This window comes from Bombus terrestris, chromosome 15 (assembly GCF_910591885.1).
Source record: "Bombus terrestris chromosome 15, iyBomTerr1.2, whole genome shotgun sequence".
Taxonomy (NCBI): Eukaryota; Metazoa; Arthropoda; class Insecta; order Hymenoptera; family Apidae; genus Bombus; species Bombus terrestris.
In genome coordinates, this window is record NC_063283.1 from 3,256,718 (window position 1) to 3,280,524 (window position 23,807).

The 23,807-nt window shown below is 44.1% G+C and overlaps 2 long non-coding RNA genes across 6 annotated transcripts in view; one reads left to right on the forward strand and one right to left on the reverse strand.

The window, feature by feature from the left end:
- LOC125386453 overlaps positions 1-23,807 on the reverse strand; it is an 88,644-nt gene that overhangs the window by 24,812 nt on the left and 40,025 nt on the right. The gene's annotated exons all lie outside the window — the stretch shown is intronic.
- LOC125386455 lies at positions 3,836-7,605 on the forward strand. The gene is made up of 3 exons (XR_007226616.1): positions 3,836-4,433; positions 4,644-5,047; positions 5,120-7,605. It is a non-coding gene; the product is annotated as an uncharacterized LOC125386455 (long non-coding RNA).

Below are 23,807 nucleotides of genomic sequence, written 5' to 3' on the forward strand. Positions count from 1 at the left end.
ATCTTGTAGAAAATAGAGTCGATTTAGTTCGTCTTCCAGTCTGACACCAGTAGAAAACCGCCATTAAATAATGTTAGCAAGTAGCAGTGCTTAGTTAGCTTGACAGTAGTAATCATCGAATCTGAAAGTAATAAAATATAAAATATACGCCAACTTGAGAATTTCCAGATAACATTAAAGGCTGTATCGTGTACGCGCGTTCAAGTTGGAGCGCTAAGTCTCGTATAGTTGAAAGAAATTCCCGGCCGTTACTGACTATTCATTACGATTTACGTGATTCACGTAATTCGCGTTATTTATTTCGTCTACACGGCTCGAAGGGTAACGCGGAAAAATGCCATCGGAATTAATCCAATTAGCGAGCACGCCTCTGGAGATCCATCCACTCGTACAATCGCTGCTTTCTCGGCAAAACGCGACGAACGCGCGGCGACTGTACAATTTTCGCCAAGATCCGAGATCCGGTGCAACGTCTGCAAAACGTTGGTCCTCGCCGACCCACGCATCCGCCTTTAATTGAAACTTCAAAAACAATGCTCCGACGAATTTCCGTAGCCGGCGCAGCCTCTGCCAAACGTTCCTTCGCGAGGAACGACCCTCTGTCTTTCGGACCCCGATAATTTCGTCTATGCCACGGCGAGCCACCCTGTGGCGCGGGATTAACGCGAAAGTGGAAGTCGGAGAGGCGGAGAAGCGGCGAGAGTTGAACGTTATTAAATTGTCAAAGACGATCCCTGCGTTGCGGCGACAACGAGGCAACGGGAAGAGGAACCAGCGACGTGGTCGACGAAGAATTGGAAGGGCGAAAGCATAACACTGAGGGGAAAAAGGGAAATGAAATGGACGGAAGAGACTCGAGATGAGATGGAGACACATAGAGTGGTTACAAAAGATTAATAATAAATTAATTAATAACAGTCCATGTATATAAGTAACGTGGTTAACATCTGTTAAAAATGCGAGAGCGAAGAAACACAAAATCGAATTAATTTAATGCCAAAATGGAGTTTGTTGACGAGATATTGAACTTTGAGATTGTTTCTCTGATTTGGTAGATTTGGTAGATTTGGTGCATCTAATATATTCATGAATATTTTCTATGGTAGATATTCACATACAAATACGTACATGAAATTAAAGTCGAAAGCACAGAAACAACTCTTTGCATATTATATTAATATTAATAGGCGAAGGTAACATTCGTAAAAATTCCCAATTTTTCCACCAGAGACACGTGGTAACGTGTTTGAAAAATCGAATGCTACGAGCGGACGAATATTCGCACGATTCTGTGTAGATAAACAGAGAAAGAGAGGAAATTCCGCGACTGTGACAGGAGGGCGGAAGCGTGCCCAGAGCGGTGCGTCTTCGGCGGCTAGTTCAATTTACCGGTATCCCCCGTCTCCTTCGGTCGGTCTTTGTCTTATCGGTTGGTTTGGAGGGCGAACCGTTCGTGCCACCGGAGGAGTTTCACGGGCGTAATAGGGAAGGGTGCCCAGGGGGGTTCTGTCCATCCTTTGTATCGTCGAGCAATCACGACCTACCCCACGAGTACGTATACGCGAACCGTAGGTATACGCGAATATATATCCTCCCTTATCCTCTCCCTTTCCGCTCTCCTGGTCTCCCTTCACGAACCGGGGCTGAACCGGGGCGAATCGGGACGAACGGGGGCGCGAGCACACCCCCGGCTGCGCTCCACTCCCGCTGCTTCCATCACCCTACCACCCACGTCATTTCGCGCTCTGTGGGGTTGCAAATGCATCCGCGATGACTGCCGTATACTCCCGGAATGACTGATGAACTGCAACAGCGTTCCTCCTGCGTTATAGGCGTGTACAGGACGTTTCAATTACGCGCCAGGCGACCCGACTCTCCTCTCTCTCTTTCTCTCTGTTTCTCTTCAACCTCTTCCCTTTTCCATATTTCGCGTCTTCCTCGGCGTTTCCTCCGTTTACGGCGACAAACGAGAGACGTCCAGATGCGCTGGCTGGCGAGCGACCGAGACGGAGACAAGAGTGGCCGATGACGAGGCCAAAGAGAAGAGACTCGGCTCTGTGTGTCGGAAGCCGCGAGCGGGGAAAAGCCGCCACTGGAATTTATTATGTCCTCCGGCCAACTGCCCCCTTGGTAGAATATGTTACAAGCACGGCAAATGAAAAAAAGAAGGGACGCGTAGAGACGCGAGCGGATAATTAGATAAAGCGAGGGAGCGCTGGCGACGATGGCGCAAGGGTCGACGTAGCCGTTCGTTCGATGGATTTTTTCGTTCCTTAGTTCCGATAGTTATATTGTACGCTTCACTGTAGCGAAATTTAATCGATATGGCTAGTTTATCTGGCTAATTAACTAAGCGGATAGACACTCGCGGCGGAAATTAATTTCTTTTATCTGAACTCTACTCTATTTCGACGAAGGTTTAGTTAATGCTCGGTTAACGCGTTTAATTCGGGAGCATTTCCACGGTTCCTATTTTCCTCGAAGAAAATATAAAAAGCTAGTTTTCCTTTGAGTCGACTCTAAGAACTATTGGAACACGCGTTAGATCGTTGAGAGGTATTGCAAAAAATTGTGTCGCTACGTATATCGACGATACGTCAACGAAAAGCTTCTTCCTAAATACGCGCGTCCACTTCCCACCGAACGCGTTAAGTGAACTTTCGCTGGTTTATTTCACTTGTGTGAAACCTCCTACCATGTAAACGAGAAATAATAGATGACGAGGAGAATTAGCGAGTTCCCGTTGTACGAACTTCGATCGTATAAACTGTCGTAGCTCGTTGATAAATTCAGATTCGCGAATAGAATTCTTCCGTGTTTCGTCGATGACGTTTAGGATATAACGTTCTAAGAGACGTTATCTGTTTCAGTGGCCATTGAAGGGGAGAGAAGAATTGGCGAAACACCGACAGGAAGGACGATCCGCGTAATTAACGACACCTATGCCAGTGAATTTTAAGGTGGCGTCTATCTAGATGAGCGTGGCAATAACGACCAACGAGCTCTCGTTTCCACCCTTATCCGGAATCTAGATTATTTTTCATTAAGTCGGGTCGCGGTGTACACCGGCGCATCGAACCGGCTCCTGCAAAATTCCAACCGATTCTCAGGCTTGCCAAGGATCGACTTAAACCGAAGGTTTGTTAAAAACTCTCCACGCAACGGTTTCGCACACCTGCCTTCGGCTCGACCTCGAACGAGGTGGAATTATCATCAAGTAGGTTTACCGATGGTTAATTCGACGAGCATACTCACGCTCATAAGTGGCGTAACGATCTCACAATCCGTGGAATCTACAATTTTTGAAGAAGTTGGAAGAACTTGTCAGCGACGGTTGGAAAACCAGCGGAACTCGAATTCACGGGGCGTGTTATAAAGCAACTATAAAGCAACTATAAAGATGTAAAAAGATGTATCGGGTCGTACGATATCGTATCGGCGCGATATCGGAAAACGAGGCACAAGCAGTTTCATTTGGGTTAGGACTTTTCGAAGACCCGGAGAAGTCGAATTCACGGAGCGTGATCGGGACGAAGCAGAAATCTATCAAATACACGGTGCGACATCGGAAAACGAGGCGAAACCAGTTTGGTCGGTTCGAATGACCGGGTTGGTTCGAGCAGAGCTGAACCACCGAGAGCGGCAGAAGCGGTAAGGGGATCACCGGAGGGAGAAAAAGAAAGGAGCGGCGTGGCGCGGCGTGAGGGCTTCGAATAGGCAGAAGGTACTGACCTACCGTCAAGCTCGATGCCATGCCATGCCATGCCTCGCCGTACTAATACCCTCCCCTGTAATTTGTTGGAGAGAGCATGCGTTTCGTTCTTTTCAGATAATTATTATAAATCTGTTCTTCTCGGAGGAACGGCAGACCCTGTTTCCCGTCCAGGAAGCAGGACGTCACAGCCTATCATTGCTCCGATCAGCTAGCAGCAGCTTCGATATAAAAGGAACGAGGAGATGCCTCGAATCGAGAACTGGCCGCGAGCACCACGATCGAAACTTTCCTCTTCGTCTTCGATCTATGTTACGACTATGTTACGAGTAAAGACACCAAAATTTCCGGTGACGCTGTTGCATGTTGTTTGCGAAGGAACGCGGTCTAAGACGGAGATGGGGACGCGTGTACGTGCGTGGAAACGGGTTTGGAATCATTGAGAACGGCGGCCGGTCGACGGCCGACAAAAAGTTGGAGCTCACGCACGGCTGCTGTTCGCGTCGCTCGTGATGAGAAGACAGTCGATGGAAATAAACGAGAAGAGGGCCGGCCCAAGGGGAACACGGATAGGATAAGGGGAATAGAGAAGATGGAAGGAGGAAAGAGAGAAAGCAGGAGAGCGACGATCTTACGCGACCGCGTGAAAAATTTTGTCCACGCGAGGCTCGTGACGTGCCGCGTGAGAACACCTATTTTCTACGTGCAGTCGCTTCTCACGGTAACGCGAATTTTTCGTACTTTGCTCCAATCCGAATAGCGTATTTTTCTTCTATATTTCCATTGAATTTCCTTCCAACCACGCTGAAGATCCACGAAAGAGTTCTCAACACGTTTCGCTAGAAACGTGGCTGTTTTAGGCATTAATATTTGTTTCAACGCAGTAAGACTGTAAGGAGCTATTAATGATCCGCGTGACTTTTGTTCGCAGGGAGAGTTTGTTGCTGAATAGCTAAATGTATACGTAAGACAGAAAGAAATTGAAAAAAGCATCGCACAAGTCTCACAGTACGTGTACGTTGCCAAGTGACTATGCGTTTAAAGCTCGGTTTTCCAGCCCGTGAGTCATAAATCCAACAGGGGATGCAAAGTTTCCTGGAGAATCGCCATCGCAAGTTTAGTTGAATATCTTTGGCGCTTGTTTATTTCAGTATGGTCGAATTGTCGCGTTATATTAAAACTACTTTTTTACCTAGATGGAAAGTCGCCAGACAAAACGTTAACTTATACGTAAGGATTACAAGTCTTTCACCTATCAACTATCAAATTGGTAGAGTCCTAGAAATCGATAAAAGAGTCCTGAGCTTCGATCGACAGACTCGATCGTTGAGTCACGTATGTATATCTTAGTGCGATATATTTGCGTTATTCTACGCACAGTTCGACGTTCGTGTTTTTTGTTCATAGAGAGGTTGCGGATTATTCGACTGTTTTAACAGGGGTTGCGATTCAAACAGAATTGAGAAACGTGACGAGTATTAAAATTCGTCGGACCATCAAATTTCTGCAATCTAAAAGAAGGAGCCGTAAATCTCGATCGAACAATAGTCATCGAACGATACTTTCACTCCGATAATTTGCATTATTCTCCACGCAATTCGACGATCATGATTTTTCTTCGTAAAGGGGTTGCAGATCATTCGACCACTCCGAAAGGATGCGAGAGGTTGCGACTCAAAGACGATGGAGACACGTGACTTTTGAGTATTAAGACTCTTCGAACGATCGAATCGCTGGAATCGAAACGGACAAAAGGGCCGCGTAGCTTCGATCGACGTCGTTGAATGATACTTTTACTCGCTTTCGTAGAGTGGTTGCGCGGCGACCCTGGCTTGTCGAGGCATGAATCGGCGCCGCGGCTACTCGATGCTTCGGTTTACGTTCTCCAGCGAGTGGCACGCGATCGTTGAAAAGTTTGGAGCGCTCGATCGGTGGAAAGGCGCTGGAGTCTGATTCATTTTGAGAAAAAGGACAAGAACGAAGGGGAAGAGAGAAACTTTAACTTTGTCCGTGTCGTGAGAAACACGACGACGTCCATTAATGGCGGTATTATAAACCGCTTCTCGCGTGCATCGGTAAAGAGGTTGAGAGCCAAGGAGGGGAACACGACACCACAGGAGAGGGGAAGCGGGTGCCCGATCAGCGGAGATGCATGCGAAAAAAGGTGAAATTACGTAAACATCTTGCAAACGACGATTACCACACGCCGGGACTAGCTCGGTGTTCACCTCTGTTCGAAGCGCCTGAAAGAAACCGCTATAGCCTTAGCTGCATATGTATACATCTGGTCGTTCCATCAGGAACATTCGGAATTTTTCATATTTTTCACAATTTACTCGTAGTAGAATTTTAATCGTAAGACCGAGAGACGCGTGCGTGTTGTAATAGCGAAGATTATATTAATTATCCAACAATAAGACGAAGAGATAAGAAAGTTTGAAAGATAAACGGTAGAAAGAGCGGGACAATTTTAGAAAAAAAGAAGAAAGTTAGAATCGATGAGAAGAGAAAGAATTATGAATTAATATAGCTAATATATGCCTATGTATGGTATAATATACCTAATAAGTATGTACATGTTATGTAGTTGTTGTTAATGTAACGTAGTTATTATGCACAAGTATGAATTTTTAACTTTCTTCAGTCCGGCACTGTACACGGATATGTATATGAGCCTCTAAGAAGCCAATCTAATCAACGCTGCTTCTTGCGAGTCTCTCGATTACGTTATTTGGATGTGTGATTAGTATTGAATTCATCAAGGAAACAAGTTACCCTCATAAATTTCATTATTCCGAGAAAATGCAATTAACATAGATTCAAAGGAAATTTTTGAAAAATTATAACGTTCAACGTACGTTACTTTTCACTTTACAGCTACAGTTAATCAATGGCTTCCAAGCTGACCTCGTATGCTAATGTATTTAATTAATGTCTCTACTCTTTGCTTTAACTATTTATGATCATATTATTTGTAATACGCTTGGATATGACGTTTCTTTAATTTTTCTATTCCTTCGCCGAAGATCAGCGTGATGTCGTTTTTCAAAATCGGCGGTCGGCTCCGGAAACACGACACCTTTAAAATTCGTCCGTTCGGTGACTCGATTTTCCTCGAACATTCCGCTCGATTCTGCTTCATTCGTAGATCCGAGCTGTTCCAAAGAGAATGGATCGAGACGATGGCAAAGACGGATCGGATACCGCGGAAATTGGACCAATCGTTGCGAAAACGACGCTGATACACCGAGGTCGGCAGAGTAGTTTGCATGCAATAAATATTAATGCTGCGTGCTCGGCGCGTAAATATTTGCGATCGACGAGCGCGTCGCGCTGGAACGACGATAATTGGTCTAATGAATGCATCGATCGATCCACTCGCTCGGCCATCGTTTCGTCGTGAAATTTAAGTCGAAGGAGGATCCAAGGGGCGGAACAAGAAGACACGAAAGACGTGTCAGACTTTTTGTCATTCGTCGTCATTTGACTACGAGGTACGCATATTTATCAGCAAGGAAGTTACTCCGACCATGATTATTCACTTTTCAAAACTGCATCGTAGTATCAACGTTGATCAAATATAATCAAGTAGATCGTCGTGTAATAGCGTCGCTTCGAAATCACGTTGATCTCGTCAAGAACAAAAATTGATTATTACAGACGGCGAAATCAAAATTCCACGAAATGTGGCGGCCACCGTCGATGTAGTACGATATTAAGGTTTTTTTTTTTTTTAGTCGAATTTGAAACGCGATTCGCTTATTAGCCACGCCGTTTGCACTTCTGAACACGGAAAATTAAATAAACTATTATTTTTCATCTTTCATTTTACGATTATTCCACTATACGAATAATTATAATTTTAGATTTATACGGCGTTTCTTTTCCACAAACATGCGTATTTGTTTGGATAAAGTTGGATATGGAAGTTTGTAGAAACATGTATAGTTTTCGTAATTTATATTTGTTTGCTTGATTCGTCGCTTCGCGTGTACGTAGTATCGATGATAATATTCTGCTTATGTAACTTTGTTATCTTTTTGCGTTTGGAGGGAACGATTTATGAAAATGTACGTGTTACGCGTTAAGGGCCAGTTAATCGGAAAACGGCAGCGTAATCTAAGAATCGTCGAAGGTTGTCGTGTGGCCATTTTAAGTCGGCCATTCGGTTCGAATCCGAAATTCGTGGGGGTCTTTTTAGGACCATGGACGGTTTAGAAAGGGGGACTGGTGCTGGCTGTTGGCGATTGGTCGCCTAAATCTACGGCCATGTTTAGTCGCCCGGGCCCCTCCTGTTTAGAAGGGCCTGACGTCATCTACGCCAGCTATTCGAAGGCCAGGCGTCGCGAAGCGTCGTGAATGACGCGTCTCTTCGTAGATTGATTTTCACAGCAAAAACGTTAATTAATCCGTATCGTTCCCGTCGCTCGAGAAAAATACGCAACGATTGCGTAGCAATTGCTGTCTAGCTGTCACATAAAAAAAAAGCAATTATCCTGTAGTATACACGAAGAAAGGATGTTTACCACAATAATGAAAATCTATTTTATGTTAAAAATATCTTTCGTATGGTAGGAGACAAACAAAAACGCAGAAGACTGTTTTCTGTAAAATACCGGCAGAAATCTATGAAAAATGCGATCTCGCTTCTTTTCACGAAGCATGATTTTCAAGGGCTGAAAACAATTAGGACATCGATCTCGATAAGCATTTAAACAGACAATTATCCATTATATTGACAAAATCAATATTTAATGGGACCATATTTAACACTTATTAACGCTTAACACGCTCGCCACCATAATGGAATAGGGCAAAATGTCTATCACATTCGGTGTCTGTCGTGTTTTACTTCCTGTACTTTCCTATAATTCTGTTATAGGCGATAACAGTAGGGGATTTGTTTTTTTCCTTTTTAAACATGTTCCATATTCATTTGTTTTTTAATTTAAAATACTTATTCATATCGCACACTGATTTTTTACTAGATACGTTTACCATAAAATCTTTGGTAACCTCCAGATATATTTTTAAATTGTTCTCAGACTAGATAAATACAGCGCTAATTTCAGAATGCTTCATGCAACGAATACTTTTATTATAAATGATTCTATGGTAAGTGTTTAAATACTTTGTCGAACCATTGTACAGTGGCGTGCACAAGTTTCCGGCCGCATACATTTTCCCCTTTATATTTGACTATTTTTATTTTTTACCATTTGCTGTTTCTTAGTGTTTTAAGTAACATTGTACAACTGTACAACAGCGTTTCATCGCTATACTATTTTCTTTTGCTCGGCAGAACTTTCCGCCTGATATCGCTCGACATTGTTTTGGACGTCGCCATTCGAATATAACCATAGGTAAAATTTGATTCCGACCGCAAAATTTCACACGCCATTCTACTGTCGCGTCTCCGCGTGCGAATCCCAGAATCGTTAGAATGGCGACTAAACGCGTCTATCACGCCACGCGATCCCGATCGTTTACCGAACAAGAGGAATTCAGGATCTCCTATCGCATAACAGAGATCGGGACGAGTTTGGAGACTTTGCTCCCGATAGCCCTGAAGTAAGTCTCGCGAACGGTTTTTCTTTTCTTCTCTTTTTTTACGCACCGCTACCGAGCCGGGAGTGGCTCCGCGAACGCGCCTTAAGGTCGTGCCATTCCACCACGTTCCGCGTGCCCAACCTGGACGCGGTGGAAGTCGTGGTTCGACGAAACGCGTAAATTCGCCAGATAATCCGTGGAATAGTTTTACGCAAGTGGTTCCGAGGGAAAGGCGTACTCACCGGTGAAGCTTGGGACGCGAGATCGGTACGAAACGCCGCGTGGTTTGGTAAGATTCGCTACCCAGAAACCTACTTAGTCCGTGCAACTGCCATCTACTCTGCCGTCGAACGACCTTCGACATCGCGGAAGTCCGTGGAATCGGCAGATCGTGTTTGCTCGTCGAGATGATCAGATACACATTGACGGACGAAAAAAAACAAGAAGTTTAAATATAGATCGTATCTAGAATAAATAAAATAAGATTGTACAAACTGGATGGTGTTTAACGAGACAAGAAGTACAGCAATATACACCGCGGTTGAAGAATCGTAGGACCTGTAATCTCTTATTTTCGACGAAACTTCGATATTTGGCGTAGACGACGAATTTTAGATTTCAAATTACACGGTTTTTCACGACGCAGCTCATCCATAGTTCGTTGGAACGTGTTGAACGAAACGTAACGACCGCCGTAAGATTTCTGAGCGAGCATGTACACCTGCGAAACAGGTGACTGTGAGCAACGCGGTGAAAAATATCTAGTAGAGAAATTACACAATGAGAAATACAGAAATAAAGCGCTTGCGAACTTTTAACTTTCTTTTGTCCGCTACCGTAATTATCGAATCTGGCTGTACGTTCTGTGTTCCGTATTTTTTCTATCTGTATCTAATCGCCGCGAGATATCAGCACGATGTCATCATCGATTTGACGTTCGATAGCACGACGATTTCCGCGCTTGACCAAACTATTGTCCGGCGATCTTGGAAAATACGCGCCTTTATCGTCGTTGGATTGAAAAAAATGAGACGGACGAGTAAATTAATAGAGCGGGCAGCGATCGATCGATGAAGCAAGCGAGAACGAGATTCGAACTTTGACCGTAATACATGCAAAGAGCAATTATTCCGAGTGGTGACTCGCCGGTGGGTAAGAAATTGTGCAGCTTACTTTCAAACGTGGCCGGTGGCTTCAAGGTTCTTAAAACCATTGGTAATGCATTCCAATCGGTTGCTCGAAAGATAGAGAGAGGTTCAGAGAGACGGATTTAGCATTAGAATCTACAAGGACAGCGCGCGGATAGTTGGTCGCCGCGCTGAATCCAGAGAAACGACGTACCGCCGAGAGAAATACCTTCGCGAGACAAATAAGATTTTATAAAAAGATACAACACGCTGCCTAGAAATACGTAGTACGTCTATGCGCGACCGTCTCGTTAGAATTCAACGCGAGCGCTCCCGTAATACGATGAATAATTCCTGTACAGGCGGAAATTAATTTCGTGTGTTTTTTTTCCCTGCGTTTTCCTCCTCTTAAACTCGCGCCGGCAGTTCCAATTAGAAACGGTAACGCATAATCGATAGGTTTTTGTCGATTCGTTGATAGTAGCGAGGGGGAAAGTATAGGGAGATCGTAAATTGAATGGAAACCTCTCGCGCAAGGTTCTGTATTTATGATCCAAGTTGAATTAACAACAAGGTATGCACGAGCTCGCCGATATTTCGTCAGAAAGCACGAACTGTTTGAAACTTGTGGAACGGTGTAACTTAGAAACCGTTTTTTTCCCAAAAATGTGCTAAATACGCTTTAATCTCTTAATTATTTTTTTTTTTTTTTTTTTTTTTTTAACGAGGAATCCACTAATTGTTCTCCTCTCTGTAACCGCGATATCCGTATCATTTGAGTTTGGAATTTTTTCTTCGCGAGAAATCTCCAACTATCCTACGATAGGATCGCACAGTGGCTACAAAACGTGTTGGCACGTACAATTATTTATTTTTCAATTGAACCGTTTTGTCAGGTTCTATCGTATATTCCATTTTCACAGCGTGAAATTTTTGTAGCCACATAAAGGTACAACTAAATGATTAAATCTTCAATTGTTGTAGCTTGTATTTGGATCTAATTAACTAGCACGTAAACGCTGTACATAAGCATACAATAACGCGCCAATACTTTGTTACAACCACCGTGTATGCATACATCGTTGTTAAACGATGAAAAACTTGGAGTCGCAATTTAAGATCGGTACGCGCGTTCGAACGAATGGAAAGAATAATCAAGCGAACGGTGGACATTGTTGCGCGCGTTATTTTCCGCGTTTCTCTTGCAGGTTTCTCGGTTTATTGTCCCGTTTCGCGGGCGTAGAGAACAAAAATACGATTAAAATACAATGATCCGCCGAGATGGAGGAAGGGCGGTGATTTGGTGGAGATTCGAGGCGAGACGGCAAACGTTTGTCCACGCGTATCGTAAATAGTTGGTAAATCGAACGCCTGGCAGGTGCAAAGACTACTCGCGTCCATATCCAGTTTGTATGCGCACGCCAGCGTGTAACGATCTACGACGTTGTACCGGTCGCATTATTCGAGGCTTGTTATTCGCGACGATCGTATTCTAAGCACAGACGATGCTCGCCTAATTCGTGCCGCAAAACAGTCGATCGCGATTACGATTCATTATCCGCGACCGGTATTGTCTGCCAGGGGACGTAATAGCAGACCTTTGTTCTTACTACTTATTGTGAAATTGTAACCAGCCATCGACGATGCACTGGGTAGAACAAAAAGGTGCAACGATCGAGGTTGTTCGAACGCGATGTCGTAGATTCGACGATGGCTCGTTTTGCTTTCTCGCTCTCGATCCTCGATGGCGCGCACGGTCGTCCAACGACCGTTTCGTATCGTCGATCTGAAACCGAAGGAGAATGTTTTCTCTTTGTCATTCTCTGTCTACCAGCGTTGAACGCGTGCTCTACAACTAGCAGTGGGATTTGAAACACGTCGAATCGCATCGAATATAGGTATAGGTATACGTGTGACGAAAAATTTGAATCGCTTGCAATTTGAATTGAAATTTAAATCTTAATCACGGACTTCCGTTGGCTCGGAGAAAGATATCGAGATAAATTTCTGTTTCATTGGCGCAATCTGCTGAAAAATTCTACTAGCTCTGTTCTATTTTCTTTTCTAAAACAAGTAAAGAATTTTAACAAACAAGTACGTATCTGTGTTGGATTGATCTTTCGAATGCGATGATTTAACGACTAAAGTAGTATCGGATAAACTGAGTTTTTGTAGTTAAGGGTTAAAACTCTGAAAGTCTTGACGAGTCTCTAAAGCCTCGAGAGTCTCGATCGTCGTGAAATAAACGTATTTACGATAACTCGCAATTTCCGAACTTTCTTTAATATATTGCATCAACGATACCGTTTGAACAGAAGTAATCAAAGAGCTCGTAATGCATCGAATACTCTCGTCAAGCTTTCAAAACCTTTCGAATCTCTTAAGACGTTTCAAGACGTTTTAGACTTTGAACGCGATCGAGACTTTTTAGACCTTAAAGAAGCAAGATCTATCAGGACTCGCGACTTGCCAAGAATTTCGAGAGTCTCGATCTTCGAGTCATGTTGCGAGTGATTCGAACCTGTCGCCACCTATACACAACGCAGATTCCAAGTATTTCAGATGCCACCGATAGCTAACGACTCTTCTCTCGTGTCATCTTGTTCGCTCTCAGTTGATCTGGTCTCGGTGCGACGTTTCGCCCGATCGAATAAAATAAGCGAAAAACGAGGCCTTCGAACATGGAGCATGCGTGGCGGCGAACGCGATCCGTGTCTACCAGCTAGAGCTACCAGTGTCCGCTTGGAAGACGAGATCGTCCGCGTGGCTGCGGTTTTCGGCCATTTCTATCGGCCATTTTTATCGGCCATTTTTATCAAACGTTTTTACCGGTCAGCCAGAGACGCGGTGATCGATGAGCGCGATCGGTCTTCTTACGCCGCGAACCGATCGGTCGGCGAAACGTTACCAAAGTTATCGAGGCGAGAAAATCCTCGATCTCGTTAGCTCGAGACAATTAGCCCAGTCTTGCCGACTCGATCTTGTGTGCTTATTCGACGCGCAATGTCGTATCGAGGTTTAGAAAAGAAAAAAAGAAGAAGAATAGAAAAAAAGAACGGAAGATATCGGGCAGTGGGCTAGGAAATGCGTCGAACCGCTTTCGATTCGTGGAAAAAGAAACTCGTCCCATCGAAGCGGTGGAAGTGCGTCTGATCGATGCTCGATCTTGAATCGGTAGTTGGCACACCTTTACGATTCTTGGACAACACGACTTCACGTCGTAAAAAACCGTAGTCTTTACCGACCCGTTCCGCCTTCGCGTACTCTTCCTCTTACATAATCTTAGTATATTTAATCTAATCTTTGGTATACTTAATTAATTAATTAAAAAGGAAAAAGACAAAATAAACAGGCTACATTTCATCGTAAGTGCATAGTTGTATACGTACATATATGTATGTATGTATGTATGTATGTATGTATATATACACATGCATATATACACACATATATATATATATATAGGTAGGGATAATTGATTAAAGTCGGAGTAAGAAAGAAAGTCAAAGTCGCACGAGAACGAAAAGCCAGGTCGTATATATGTTGCATGGGATCTGGATTGGTCGGCACGCATCGAACGTCGATTCTCGAGAAGCGATCGTGATTGGTTTCTGGCAGTGGACAGCGATCGAACGGCAAGTAGTGCGGGAAGCGCAGTCGGTTTCTAAACCGGTCGTCGTAAAAACCTGGTCTGGCCTTCGGGGCGGCCATTTTAGAACGTTCTAACATTTGACGGTCGCGAAGGCCTCGTTGGGCCGCCCAATAAGCGGCCGTTAATCTATTATTCATTACGAACCGAGGAGAGATACCTCGAGCGACATGCAAATCGTGCTGCTGCCTCGAACCCGCGTTCACGTTAACTGCAACTCACATCGCGTCCGACACGCAACAGTCCGAGGTTCGATTTGCTTCGGGAAATCGGCACGGATGATATCGTCGGTCAGAATTCGATCTTTTCGCCACCATTTTTTCCTATTTTTATCGAAGATTAAGAGGACTCTGCACTTTTCGTAATTTTCTATTTTATAACGTACTTTGTTCGTGTCACTGCACGACTATCAAATCGTAACGTGCAAAACGTCCGTGCAAGAGAACAATTTTTTCATGCTAAAATTTAACAGCCTAAAAGGAAAAACGCGTGCATTCGCTGTTGGAACGATGCGTGGAATGAGATTACTGTAAAAGAATCGATAATGCGTCGATCGTTCATCTTTACGATGTCTAAGTGAAGCGTAAACTTCATTTTATAGACCATAGCTACAGTTAAATTCATCGAATGTTGCTCCTTTCCTAGTGGACTAAAACACCGAAGCTTAATTTTCCCAGCTATTCTGTGACATTCCTCGTCTGCCAGTTTCCCTTTACTTTACAATTATAAGATGGCGTATAGGTTTCTTTATCCTCTTTTCTTTTCCTTTTTCCTTTTTTTCTTTACTCCGAGACTTTGTCTTATCGACCAGCGAGAGAGAAACAGTTTGGATGCGGATCTCCATTTATTTTCTCGATAACCCCGTTTGGTAAAACTCGAATAACAACGATGCGAAGGATGTCGTCGTAACGAAGAGAACGGACGTCTCGGCGATATTCCATTTTCGCCAACGACTACGCTAATCGAGTGCGAAACATAAAACGCCGTCATATAACAGACTTGTTGATAATTAAAACGAAAGGCTTTTCGGAGTACCTGGTGTTGCGCGTGTTTTTCTGCGAAATCGAACCGACGCGGCGTAAAAGAGCCGCACAAAGAACGTTCCGTATCAACGTTTTCATTCGAGACGGTATTGAAGAAGCACGCGGAAGCGAGCGAGCCGTCTTTCGAGTTGTCGCAATTGAATCAAACGACGCTCTCGAGGTACTCTCGAGTCGTACGAGGAGTATGCTTTGATACTTTAGGAACATGCGTAAACGGAACTTGACGCCTGGACGAGATGAAAAAGATCGATCGCGTCGTCCTAAAGGTATACGGGTCTTTTAAAGTCGGTGAACATTCGCTCCGATGAATTTCGGCATTTTCATCGATGGTAGAATCTGTTTCTGATTTCGATATTCGAATTCCGATTGCCACGCTTGACCTTGGTCTTACAACGAGCCGCAAAAAGTGATGCATCATACTACGGAAAGCACTCTTAACCTGGTCTCGTTCCTTCCTCGCATCCATATTTCTTCGGATATCTTCTTTTCTTGGAATAATTTATTCTGATAAAATAGGAAACACGCCAGGGATAGTAAACTTATATTTTATTACACTAACAATATCGAAAAGCTATGCGAGTTTTAATAATGACTATTGCAACGCAACGTTCATTTCGAGTTAGATTCGAGGAGAGTAAGAAGGTTAATTGACTGTGACCATGGAGATTCCGCGATTTTCAAGCGAATTTGATTACTAAAAGGTTATCGAATCAGAAACACTGGACTCTCTCTCTCTCTCTCTCCCTGAGATTATCAAATAAAAAAAGACAATAATATTTTTTTTCTCTCTAACAAAGCTTAGAATTTTTGAGTAATTGCGCGCGTGCTAAAACGAAAGAAGCGGATAATCGCTGTTCGAAGATGGACGTTTGAAGATATCTTGTAAATGGCTTTTTTTCATTTTCCAACCCCAACAGCAGAGACTGGACTTTAGCTGGGTCGAGCAGCAGATCGTGCGTTCTTAGGGGCTTAACGACTTCGAGGAATGACCCTGGTCGCGTCACTTGCAACGAAACGAACGGAAACAGTATTTCGCAATTACGTATACGACGTGCGTTTACCCTGCTCGTATCCTTGCGCGCCCTTATTCCTGCCAGTACGCCGTTTTTTAATCGAGATGCCACTTAACGAGCAAAAACCGAGTTTAACGCGCGATGATCGTCACGCATCGTCTTCCTTGCGTCTGGTGCGTTTCGAAAAATCTGTTGTTAGAAAAATTACCATCTAAGAAAGAGAGATAAGAGAAGGGAAGAAATAAAGGAAAGAGGAAGACTCGGACGGACGTCGGTTAGGCCACGATTATCCGCAGCTATCCGGAGATCCGAGTGCGTGTCGAACAAATCCGACGATGAGGGGTTCGATCGTTTAATTAGGGCTGTTCGGCGAGAGAACGGGGAAGAAATTAATTTAGACGAGTCGCTCTGGTGCGCTCTCGCCGCCTCGATCTAAGGATAGAGAACACGGGGATGATAATAACCGAGAGCATCGATTCATAGGCGAGTAGCAGCGTTTTAGCCTAATGGGCATCCTGGTCGGCGGATCGTTTCGACATACGAGTGATTTGCAACGGCGGGATAATAATATATACGAAACCGGTTTTGTTTTCGATTACGTCGCGCCGATATCGGGCGCAAGGATTCGAACGATCGATAAGTACACGGTGGCGGAAGGGAAGGATAAGAGAAGAGAAGAGACGAAGAAGGAGAGGAGGAAACAGGGTGGACCGCGGCAGAGGGGAAGAAGGGAGAAGGATCTACCGTGAAAAACGATCGACAGAAGGGGAAACCTTAGGGCCCGGTTTTTACTTCGACCAACCGGTCGTTGTTGGAAGGTTTTTCGTGGAATCGCGATAAACGGCACCGGCTGAAATATCCGATTTAATTGCATCTGAGATTGCAAGAGGAGACAAAGATCGGCACCGTCGCTCCCGTTTAATTGCCTTCACCGTATTCTTCGCAGCGGCCAACCCATTTCTACGCGCGGACAGCGAAAACGAGAGCATTCCGGCCGATACACTTGCCAACGATCCTGTCCGTGTCAGCTCCCAAACGTTCTCGTCTTCTCGCCACCTGCGCTCCATGGTCAGATCGAACGATTTTTCGGGATTTTTTGGTATTATTTTAATGTTCTTCTATCGCAAATACATGACGAGTCCCGTAACGGGAGCACTTGGAATAAATTATTTGCCATAGGAAAGACCGTTTGAAACAAAAGTTGCAGTTGTTATAATATGCGTGGGAAACGATTTGAAGCGATTCCTAAACCACAAAATATCTTTACCTTGTGCACGTGTATTCAGAAAATTAGCCATTGCGCCGCGTTCAGCCGGTGTATCCAGCTGCGTATGCGATTTACATATTTACCGTACGCATTGAGGCAAGGACGTTCCGCAACGAGTTCCAAGCAAACCCAAATTCGATACTTCTCGAGAGTGTTTCCGACCGACCCTGACTTACGCGCACATGCACACGTCGTGCGATGGAGTTTTCGATCTGAGGAGTTGACCAAAACTCGAATTTCGAAATTTATGCAGAGTGAGAGAGCGTTTCTTTTTCTTGCAGTTAAGTTTTACGCGATGTCGGGCATCGCTTCAATCGATTACACGTTCGACATATCGCCAAGATACTCGTTTGTGATGTCGCGAAACGTATGCCACATGGTAGAGACAGGAAATTTTCGCGAAGCAAGAGAGAGATGGCTTTCTTCTCAAATGTATTCCTCGAACGTAAAGCGATCCTGACGAAAAGGAATCGCCACTGCGGATGCGAATCGCATGCATCGCAACACGGATCTGTAATAAACGGACGTGATCCTGGCCGATTCGAATCCTCCGGGAGGAATCCGAGAAGAAGGTCGTTGCAGAGAACCCGTTAAAATTTCACGAGCATCTCTCACGACAGAGAGTCGTAAAAAAAAATTGAAACCATCGATCTCGCAGCCATCGCGTTTTCTTCTTCGTCTTTCTTCTCGCCGCAACTCACGTTCGACGTTTCGTCGAAATTCTCGAATCGCTCGTCTTCCTCGCCATTGGCACGCTTCGAACTAACATATACGTTCAAGTTTCTAGGTTTTCAGACAGCAATTCGCTAGAAAATTCGAGATGCTATATACAATATTTTTCGGCCACCATATTTTAAGAATTTATTCGGTAACATTCGAAATGCGTCAAATATATTTGGAACGAAACTCTCTAGATCTAAAATCGGCATCTGATCTTATACCGATATAAACAATAGTTAATACCAATTACTCCATCTATTTGGAAGAGCAATTAAGATTAAGAATTAAGAAAAGATTAATGAGATTTGACGCTGTAGAGACATCCGCGCGAAGCGATTTTTAATGTCTCTGTGTAATGTTGAAACATCAAAACGATATTGAGACGCGAAAAGGTAAAGATTGAAAGGTAAAGAATGGTTGTTTCGTTTAGAAGGTTGAAAATATAGCGAAAATATGAATCTGTCGATGGAATTGTAGTAGAGTATCGAAATACTTATAAACGAGACTGTATGCACTCGCGAGTAGATATTTCGATGTTGCACGACAGTGAACGCGGAGACAAGCTATATAAGAGCCAGTGATTCGAGCGTGCTGGAGACGTTGGCACCGTGGCCAAAGTAACGTAATAAGCAAGCAGTATCCTGACAGGAAGTCGACGAAGCGCAGCAAGCGATCCGAGACAAAGAGCAGAGGGCCAGCAGTACACGCGGCATCGGAGAGAAGTTGCACGAACAGCGCAGCGTATGCCGGCATGGCACGACCACCACCATCGTCGTCGTCCAGGTACGAACGAGCCAGTCAGTCGCAGTATTTGGGACAAGGTCAGAAGGTTCTGCGCTCCCCGGCTTCAAGACGCTGAGAGCCGCTTTGCGCAGAGAGCTGCACACTGCACTTTCACTTTGCCTCCGCTGCCGCGTGCATCGGCGAATTGCAACTTCGCGGACGATACTCTGCCTTTTCCGTTTCAACCTCGAACGTTCGCCGTTCGTATCGTCTTCCATGATTTCTATAGCTCTACGACTTTGCCGTACTTTTCTCTATTTTCTTATTTCGTCCTTTTATATTTCGTGCTTTATTTGTCGCAGTTACGATGGCTGTATTTTTTTCAGAAGCGGTAAAAATACATTAGGCTGGAAGCTATACGGAGTACGCGAGAATGTGTAACAGCGAAGATGTCGATTTTGAAACGTTTCGGTCGGCCGAGATAGCGAGCACAAAAGTTTCGCCGGCAATTTGCAAAACGAGGCCGTTCACGGTTATTTGTAAACGGCGGATAACGTAAGCGGTGGCATGCATTCGCATGTAAATTGCAGGCGACACACCGCAAAGGCCGGACAACGACACTTGGACGAAACGCGGTGACGCGTGGCTCGATGGGACTTTTTGTAACGAAAATTCGATACTACCACGCGCGTGTGTTGCCTACGACAAAATCAATTAACCGCGAGCGTAACAAACCGGGTATTCTGTCAGAAATATCAACCAGATAGGCTCTGCTAGCTTTCGATTTTCACTGTTCGGGATACAAAGACGCGGGCCCGATATAGTTGTCGAAAAAGCGCGTGCAGAAAATTCGATTACCGCAATGGCAGCGCCGATACACGACAAAATCAGCGGAACAAAAACGTAACGGTAACTCGATACGCTCGAACGGATGGAAAAATCTAACGGTGGCCAATCACGAATCTCGAATTTACAGGCTATACGAATTTAAACGATCGTATGCCATTTATTAAACGCGGTTTCAACGGCGCAATTGCTTGTCACTGGGCTGCAGGTTTTTATGCAAATTCATATATTCGAGAATATGATTAAAAATCTAGAACCTCGGTAGAAAATTGTTTGATCAATCAACTGTTATACAAAACACTGTATCTCGGATATTTTATGCAGCTACTTTCTCACATTTCGCGCATTATGCGCATGTTTGCTCTGTCGAAGAAGGATGGTTAAAAAATGGCAAAGTACTTCGTTAGGCTTAAGTCGTCATTAGGAATTGGGAAAAGGAAAGTCGTAAAAGATGGAGAAAAAGTTGACAGCGCTCCGAAATACATTCGACGCGTTGCATTCTGTTTTAAAAGTATGTTATATCGTGGTATATGAAATTAGAAACGTATATGAAAAATGGAATATTTGCATCGTGATATCTTACCTTAATTCGCCGTGTCTTATCATTATTAGCTAACGATATCAGCAATGTATTTTTGCAATCCGTATAAATATCGATTTTCGTTTACAAAATAGCGTTTGAATTGTTGCATTTCATGCATTCGTTTCGGAATTATCATCGTTCGAACTGGAAAAGTTCGAATTTGCCTTTCAGATCACCGACAACTTCATCTCCATTTTGTTACAACTTTTCCTTCGCATTTTTCCTAAACGATGGTACTCTTACGACACGTTAGGACTCGTTCAACGATGCTTGATCAGAATTTTTCGTAGCCGCAGGTAAAAGTTTCACACTTTGTGCGACCATCCTCCTTTCCTACGAGATGCATAAAAATTGGCAGTCGACTGGTCGCCGTAAATCAAAAGGCGTCTTTCGTGTACAGAGAAACGTAACCGATGCGGACACGCTGTTTTACACTGGTTCGATGGTCGGAAGAAACGCCGGGAATATACAATGGATTTTTGCTGGCGACAACATCGTTTGGTTACTGCATCGCTTTCGTAATATCGCGACCTGTAAGCACGCGTTCATTTGCAACTTAACGGCTCGTTACAGCATATATCGCGTTCAATTCACCGAGATTTCATTCTGTCCGGTTTCAGCGGCGTGGCAAATTTGCCCAAGACCAACGCATCGGAGCTACATCGTTGCCGCGTTTTATATTTGCAATGCTAACAAACAGTTTCATTCGATTTGCATAAAGCGTACGCAAATCGGATACATTTCAGATACAAACGACGCACAAAGTCGATTAATACGAACAGGCTGAGGTATTAAGAAACACCCTTCGTTAACTTTTATTAGCTTCGCTATACCGTTAATAGGAATGTTGCTCCACGGAATAAATCGATGGTGGGACGATTCGATTCGACGCGAATGTTGGTCGTGAACCGAGAAGAATTTGTTTCGCCGATATTGAAATTTCATTAGAATTGTAACGAGACGCCGTATATCCTGATTTCACTGGCAAAATGTGGAATTTGTTTGAAAATGGGCGTAGAAGATCGTTCAGTAGGAAATTAATATTCTGTAACGCGACACGATTATCACGGAATACGTAAAAGTTACGCGATATTATTGCAAATGTGGTTTGTCAGAGTACAACAAATTCATAGATGGAATACGGAAGAGTACCGCGCGTGAAACATGCTGGAAAAAGAAGACGTTTCTCCGAACTCTGTAGAGTTGCGTTATCTAGACGAAAGAATAAACAACAGTGGGAAATACCTCGACAAACTTGGAATTCCTTCTCGTAATCGCAATATGCATTTGTATAATAGATTTCGATAAAGCGAACTAACTCGAGAAAAAGTTAGAAAAATGTTAGAAACGTTAGATCATACAACCTTTGGCCTTTCGTCGATTAGCCCAACCTCCTATATGAAAATCCAAGCATCCGACGACGAACAGTTCGTCATGTAACAAAATCCACATGATCTTGAAAACCATCGAATCTTTCTGTAACGTTCTGTTCTACGTAACGACGATGATTACGAAGAAATAAAAAAGAGAAACGTGATTTTATTATTTTAGAAAGACGTCTGGTCAAAAATGATCGAGTGTCCAGCCACTTTGCAGGAGTAATTAGAGCGGTAGCGAAGAAGCGTCACGTAAAAATGACTAAAAATTCAAAGTGACTGCAGCGAAGCTTTAAACTATGCAACGACGACGGTGGTTAGAGAATCGAACGAAAAAGAGAGAGAGAGAGAGAGAGAGAGAGAGAGAGAAAGAGCAGAAGTCGAGAGAAACGAGCGAGGTGGCTACGAGAGGAGAACGGAAGAAGGAGAGAAAAGGAGAGAGAGAAGGAGAACACGGTTGCTGGACAGCAACGGGCTCTGACACAATGGGCATTGAAAACAGAAAATAAGCGGCATTGTTCGGCGCTTTTCAGAATCGATATTTGCGAATACAGCATCGACGCGTGTCGCGAGTGCGCGGCTCGGTGATTTAAAGCAAAGATTAAAAATAAAGGGGACACGCGTCGAGTTTCCGTCGATCACCGGCATCGAGCAAGCCCGTGTCGAGCCTTTGTTACCGCGCCTCCGGCAGACGCTGTTACCGCCGCGGCTCCGAAAGTAGCCAGCCGCTATTTTCCCGATAGCCGGCCGCGTGAACCAACAACAATCGTGCTTGTCGATCGTTTCGTTATATCGAACGGCCGCAAACCACCACCGCGCGGCTCGCTTCTTCCGTTCCGTTTCGTTTCGTTTCGTTCCTCCTCCTCCTCCTCCTCCTCCGTGTGTCGCGTGCACACACCAACCACCTTCCCTCCGCCGTTTCGATTCGGATAGTTTAACGTCGACCTCGTTCCGCGGATCAGCCGCTTCGACCCCGAATTTCAACCTCCATTCGTCGCGTAAGCTACGTCGTCTATGGAGAAAGAATCACGTATTATATACGATACTTTGAAAATGTTTTTACACCTGGAAGGTGGCGCATGATTTCGAAACTTGAACGTTCGAGGCTGGACACGGTGGCCTATACGCGAAATTTCCTAGCTCGATGATTTAGGAAACACAATTATCTGTTAGTTTATAAGTAGACCTGAAAACTCGCGAAATCCTGCAGCGAAGCTCGATAAATGTGCTAGTAATATGATTGAAACTCGGAGTATCGTATGTCATTTAATCATCGCGAAAGTTTAAAATCTAACGTTAGTTTATAGATGCTAAAGTTAGGCGCATGATCTTACGGCCGGCAATGTGAGCATGTAATCGAGACGACGATGTAACTGAAAAATTGTTAAAGACATTCGAAAAGCTATAAATTTGTAACATTCTATAAAATCTGTGAAACTCGTTACTGCGAAAATTCTTGAATTATTTACGAATCCGATCCAATGAACATTTTGATGATAGATTCGATATCGATAAAACAGCGGAACAATAACTGTTTAAGTAACTGCTCTGTTGAGTTTTATATTCGAAGCTTTACCGGTGCATCGACTGACGACTCATTCGCACACTCATACCGTGTATTGTTTCTCTTACGTTCGAGTCTCGTTAGCCGAGGACTGTTTCGCGATTTAAACCCAGTCCTTTACCGATAATTTACAAAGAAGATTTAAGAGTCACGCAAATAAAACACGATGCCGTCTTTAAACGACACTCGATTTTTAGTAAATCTCTTTGGTAAAATTCTTATGAACCGAGACGATCGAATTAACCGTTGCCAATTCGCTCGTCCGATGATTCAGGTATCGTTAAAGGATCAGTCGGTGCATGATCGTCGCTCGCTTCGTAATTACGTAAAACCAAAGCGTTTTTACGCGACTCGCTGCTATTTTTTCTATTCCGATCGACCGTCAAACCTGCTCGTTCTCCGATCAACTTAGATAGATGGTTCTCGCGTTCTGACAAGCAAATTAGAAAAGCCTCGATCGCGTCCCACAACGGTTACGCAGTGGGGTTTCAAAGATTCCGCGGCAGAGGAACAGGGAAAGGAGGAACTGTCCGCGAGCAAAGGAGAAAGAGGGAAAAGCGCAAAGTAGGAAGGCAGATAGATCGCGATGGAAAGAGAGAGACATCGTCTGGTTGGAGTTACCACAGCGATCCAG